The following is a 6,748-nucleotide window of genomic DNA, read 5'->3' on the forward strand; positions in this document are numbered from 1 at the left end:
TGCTAATGAAGTAAAAGGGTTCATTAGGTTCCACAACAATATATGCTATGGATAAGGGAACAAAATTAAATATTTGCTCTGATTCGCTATAGAGTCAAAACAGCAGGAATATCACAAATAAAAAGGTTTGAAATTTTCAAAAAAATCCTACAGCCTCAAACTATAAGCAATGGTGGAGACTATGGAATAAAAAGGAGTAGAGTTGCATAGACCATACCTTAAATAGATTCTTTCTTACCCTCCACTACAAATCTGCTTCTTTGTAATAGTCGCCACTCCAGCTCACCACCCCATGCCATGTGGCCTATGTGGATATGTCTACACTGCAGCTGGAAGTGTGCCTCTCAGCTTGAGCAGACAGACTCACGCTAGCTCAGCTCCAGCTAATGCACTAAAACTAGCCGTGTGGCTGTGGTGGCTCAGGTGGCAGCCCGGGTTCTCAAGCCTACCCAATCCCCTGGCTCCGAGCTTGGGTGGCTTACCCAAGTCTCCGCAAGAACTGCAACATTCACACGGCTATTCTTAGTGCTCCGGCTCCAGCCGAGCTAGTGCAAGTCTGTCTACTGAGGCTGGGAGACTCAGTCCCAGCTGCAGAGTAGACATGCCCAGTAGGGCCAATTCATCAAATCGTCCCTAATTCAGCAGAGCACTAAAACTTGTGCTTAAGTCCCATTGACTTTACTGAGATTTAAGCATGTGCTTAAATGTAAGGTGTGTGGGAGAAGATCTATTTAAGCAAAAGGCCAATGTTGGCACAAGAACAAATGGGTATAAAGTGGCCATGAGTAAATTTAGGCTAGAAATGAGAAGAAAGTTTCTGACAACCAGAGAGCGAGGTTCTGGAACAGCTTCCCAATAGGAGTAGTGGGGGCAAACCCCCTAACTAGTTTATAGTTTGATAGGTTTATGAGCAGAATTATATGTTGGAATTGCCTGTGATAGCAGGGGACTGGATTCAGTGACCAAGGGGGTCACTTCCAATCCTATGTGCTTAAGTGTTGTCATGAATCAGGGCCTATGGCCCTGAGCCAGATTCTACTGAAATCAATGGTATAGCTCTTAGTGACTTAGAGGATGCCTACACAGCAAATAAAACGCAGTGGCAATGAGTCACAGAGGCCAAGTCAACTGACTCAAGCTCACAGGGCTAAAAATAGCAGTGTGGATGTCGGGCCTCAGGCTGAGGCCCAGACTCTGAACCCCATTGAGGGGGGAGGGTCGTGAAGCCCGGGCTCCAGCCCCACCATCTACACTGCTATTTTCAGCCCTGTAGCGCAAGCCCCGTGCGCCCAAGTCAGCTGACCCAGCTCTGAAACTCTCTGCTGTGGGTCTTTCTTTGCAGTGTAGACGTACCCTAACTGGTGCAGTGTCAAGCACAAAGTATGGGAGTGTTTTTCCAGCAACAGAGTTTGCTCTCTTTCAACAACAGTACTTTGCAATTGTACTCCTAGCATCTCAGAGTGCTCTAAGAGTGCTACAAAACAATACACATAATTCTAGCAAAGCTTACAAAACGTGCATGCTGCTGCACAAGCCATTTCACGTTTTTCTTCTTCTTTGAATAGTCGCACAGGTGTAACAGTCCTGAGCACTGGCTAACATGACTTCTGTTTCAGTTGTGAGTGGGTAGCACTGATACACAGGACAACTGCATGACTCTCTTTAGACGAGCCTGAAACAGTTCGAGGAACAAATAACTGGGCCCGTGTTTCACCTGGAACCAAAAGTGGCCCTGTTTATGTATTTTATTTATCCAGTTTTAAATAACGAAAAGACCCCTATCCAAGGCTCTAGGTACCATACGGTACCATTAACACCATAATCAAATCTCAGCAGCAGTAAAATAATTCAACCAGAATCACAAAATGCCTTTCTGCCCTTTCATTGTGGGAAGCATTCCTTCAGCCCTCTCCAAACCCCCCTGCAAAAGACACCTGTTTGAATGTGCCATGAAAATCACCAAATTTGTGCTATTATGGGCCAAGGGGGAGAGCAAATTCCAGAAACTTGGAACCCTGCCAGCCACCCCCTCCTTTTTTCTTTTTCTTTTTTTTTTTACAATGAGGGGGATCCAAGTTGAGTACCATAGCCGGTTGTAGCTGTGGCAGCATGACACAAGGAGAGAGGTGATCCATCAGGTAGGTCAGTCCCGGGCCATTTAGGACTTTTAAAGTCATAACTGACACGGTAAACTGCACCCAGAGACCAATGGGTAGCCAATGCAGATACTAGAGCCCGAGATGACCCGTGCCTGCCGATAGTGGGGCCAGGGGAGGCAGAGTAAGGGCATCAGGGTTACTAAGCATGCTGAGTAAGTGTGAACATGCTCAGTACAAGCCAAGCAGCAAATCTGGGGGGATATGTGACCCCATATGCCCCCTTACCTCATGTCTCACACTACAGCACTATGTGGTGTTTGCTTGAAATGTCCTTTTTAAAGTCTCTTGCATGACATGGAAGTAGGGTTACCATTCGTCCGGATTCCCCCGGACATGTCCGGCTTTTCTGAGTTAAAAATAGCATACGGGGGGAATTTGTAAATGTCCGGACTTCCCCTCCCCCATGCAGAGCACGCGTGGCTGACAGGGCAGCCAGCCAGATGGTGCCACTTGCACTGGGCTCTGGCAGCCAGAGAGAGCCCCTCCTCTGCTTCCCCCTCCTCTCCCCTGCAGCTGAGATCACTCCCTCCCTCCCTGCATTTGCAGATCGCTGGACGTTCGGGCCTCCAGCAGTCTGGAGCTCCACCCCCTGCCCAGCGTGCCGCTCAGCAGCACTCTGCGAGGGCAGGAACCAGGCTATGCGCTCCGTGGGGGAGCGTGGCAGCATGTTGGGCTGTGTGTGGAGCCCGACACGCTGTTCTGAGCTGCACGGTAAAGGGGCCAGGGGGTCAGAGAAGGGGCAGGGAGGTTCTGGAGGGGGCAGTTAAAAGACAGGGAGCAGGGTTGGATGGGTCGGGAGTTTGGGGGGGAGCTGTCTGGGGGTTGGGGGTGTAAGGTTTTGGGCAGTCAGGGTATAGGTAGGGGGTAGGGTACTGGGGGGCAGTTAGGGTGGGGGGGTCTCAGGAGGGGGCAGTTAGGGGACAAGGAACAGGGAGGCTTAAACCAATTTAAATTATTAGTTTATTTTTTTAATTTTTATTTATTTATTTTTTTTTTAACTACTGGATGTGGATGCGGACTGGCCGCGTATAATAACCAGGAAAGGGCAGGTAGTCACGCCTGTACATAAATAGGGGGTGGAGTCCTGGAGGGCAGTTAAGTAGGGTTACCATACATCCGGTTTTCCCCAGACATGTCCGGCTTTTTGGTCCTCAAATCCCCGTCTGGGGGGAATTGCCAAAAAGCTGAACATGTCCAGGAAAATAGCTTTGCCGGCATCCCTGCCCCAGTCCCCTGCTTACCTTGTGGCTCCTGCAGGCTGCGAGCTGCAGGCGGATTCCCCCGCGGCGGCTGCTGCTGCTCCCCCCAGACACCTCAGCTCTGTGTAGCTGAAGAGCCGAGCTGCCCAAGCGCTACCGGCTTCACGGTTTGCCGGGCAGCCCCCCGACCTCCAGACCCTGCGCCCCCGGCCGGGCACTTCCCCAGCGCAGCCGGAGCCCGGGAGGGGAAGCGCCCAGCTGGGGGCGCAGGGTCTGGCGGTCTGGAGGCTGCCCGGCAAACCGTGAAGCCAGTAGCGCTCGAGCAGCTGTTTCGCGGCTGGGAGGGAGGAGGGGGAATGCGGGGCGCTGAGGGGAGGGGGCGGAGTTGAGGCGGGGACTTTGGGGAAGGGGTGGAGTTGGGGCAGGGAAGGGGCGGAGTTGGGGCGGGGAAGGGACGGGGCCAGGGCCCCGTGGAGTGTCCTCTTTTTTTAATGAGGAAATATGGTAACTCTAATGGAAGATAGAATTGAAGTTAGCTCTCATTTAACTTCTTCAGGCAAGGAGGAAGGTATTGTGCTTATACATCACAGAAATGATGGCCTCGTGCAGCTTACCACACTTGTGCCCTCTAATCCATCTCCTCTGGATTTACTCTCAGCAGCTTCAAACACCTACCACTTTTATAAACCATCAAATGGAAACACTTTCTTTTTCTTCTTCCCCATCCCCCGAATACTGAATTTTCACCACAGAAATAAAGAACATCTCCTAAGGCTTAGAATAGGCGAGGAACAGTTCTGCACTAGTGATAGCTTTTCTATGCATAAAAATGTCATGGCTTTAAAGTCTGTTATCATGTCTAGGGCTAGAAATGGACATTTTTTTCTATTTCCCAATGAGCTAGCCCTGGCTCAAGTTATCAGAGTTTGTAGCCACAACTTTTGTAGGTTTAGAAAAACTGCCTAAGTGTTGTCAAGGCATAAGAAATGGATCACTCAGAGCTCTGTCAGAGTTAAGTACAATCTGCCTAGTATAATCAGATGGGGTTTTCAGTAATTAGTTTCTTCAATAAGGCCCTGATTTGGCAAAGAAAGCTTTACACACCATGTTGAAGTTTAAGCGTACAAGTTGTCCCATTGAACTCACCTATGTAGAATTAAGCATGTGTCATTGAAGGATGGGGTCTCTGAGGGCATGTCTACACAGCAGTTAAATATCCACAGCTGGCCCATGTCAGCTGACTCGGGCTTGTGGGGCTTGGGCTGCAGGGCTGTAAAATTGCAGTGAAGATGTTCGGGCTCAGGCTGAATCGTGGGCTCTGGGACCTTCCTCCCTTGTAGGGTCCTAGAGTTTGAGGTCCACCCTGAGCCTGAACATCTAGACTGTTTTTACAGCCCTGCAGCCTGAGTCCTGCAAACCCAAGTCAGCTAATGGCTGTGTAGACATACCCTGAGTGTGTGTGTTCTCATGGAGTTCAATAGTTAGGTTAACAAGAGCATATAATGTTGCATTTCAATAGTTCTAACACTTTATTGAAGGTGCAAGCTATGATTTAAATTCTGTTTCTGCACTGTACTGTGTAAGTTATTTATAGCTGTAAATAAAGATGATTGTGAGGATTCTGTCTCTATAGAAACTGCTGGTGGACTAAACCTAAGAGGTCCCTTACAAGAAATCTCTTTTCTTTGTTCTCTCTCTCAAGAAAGTCAAGAACAGATTGTTTTCTTAGTCAGGGTTGGTAGAAATTGATACATTTGGCATTTAAACATTTTTAATCTCTTTTGTGAGTAACAATCTAAACATTCACGTTTGACAGGATTTACTTAAAAAGAATTGTCCTCAGTTAAAATGTGTCTGTGTATTCATGGCATTAAGAATTCTTCTGCGTCCGACCCCTATTGCAAAGGGGGAAATTCCAAAATAAAAACCTATGTTAACCTATGATGTCCATCCCTAAATAATAGAAAGACTAAATATACAAAAAAAAATTACAATTTTGGCACAAACTTTGGAAATTTACTCATTTAAACAATACTCCAGTTAATTTATATATATATATATATATATATATATATATATATATATATAAAATGAATTGTCATTGAATGTCATGATCCCTTTTATACCAAAAATGTTTGTTTGGGATGCTATGAATTCAATGACACCAGATCTTTATTTTATGTATAGCAAATGCTTTCTGTTTATCATGTATAATAATTTGTGTACAATGTTACTATTTCAATATAAAATACATTTTTGTTTAATCTTTCAGTTGGTTATATTTGTTACATGGAATTTTTTCCTCATGGTCATCTTATTTGCTGCGTTGGTACAAAACTGTTTCAGGTGCCAACAGCTTGGGAAAGTATTTAAATACACAGAGGAACATTGCTATTTCCTTCCATTCATACTCAAGGAGAAAAAGAAAGAGAGAGAGAGAAACTGAGGTATATGATGTATCTTTTAAGATAAATATAATACAACAAGATTTGGTCAGAACACTTCAGCTGATGAGTCAAAAGTGAACACATTAGCAGCATATAGTCAAGAAATCCTGACTTCTGAAAACAGGAAACCGATTGGAATTTCAAAATCACAAGACTGTAAAGAAGAAATGCAATGGGATTGGAGAAGTGTTAGGAACAGGAGCAAGGAAAGATATATGGTCTGAAGAAAGAAATGATGTGCAAAGTGCTTACTAGAAAAGCAGAGAGATTTGGGACGAGTTAAAATACAAATGGAACAGAAAATATTACAGGAAACTGTAGACACTGATGGCAGGATGAGAGGACAGAGGAAGGAATGTTAAAGGCAGATAAAGGAGGCAGTTAGAATACTGGCCATGGGGATTTTGATTATCCTGACACTGACTAGGAGAGGTAGTTATGGAATGAGCAAGGGAGGGTGTGTGTTTTTGGAGATAGCGCTGAGCTGTTTCTTCACACAGCTTGTGCGGGCAGCTGACAAGATCAGTCTGTTTAGAATGTAGTTCTAGGAAATTAACCAGATAGGATAAATAGGAGAGAATGTAGTGATCACCTGTGAAGGAGGGATCGTACATCACTTTATTCTCTCAGGTCATGTTTTATTTTTAAAGGCTTTTCAGGTTTCAAGTAAAGATATTTCAGACAGGCCTGCCTGCCTGTCTCAAGAGTTGGTAATGGTAATACAATGTTTTGCAGGAGCCTGAATATATATATATATGCATTAAAAAACAACTACATTAAACGAACATGAAAGTTGCAAAGTCAAGCACTCAAACGTTACAAAATGTCAGAGTTAATGCTGCCTATGTTACCTTAATTCAGCCTCCTTGTATGTATGCATTATGATATGGTCTTTAATTACATGGACACATACTGTTTTTTTCCACAGGACCCCTGCCTCAGT

Source organism: Terrapene carolina, unplaced genomic scaffold (genome assembly GCF_002925995.2).
Source record: "Terrapene carolina triunguis isolate 2854851 unplaced genomic scaffold, T_m_triunguis-2.0 Scaffold142, whole genome shotgun sequence".
Lineage (NCBI taxonomy): Eukaryota > Metazoa > Chordata > Testudines > Emydidae > Terrapene > Terrapene triunguis.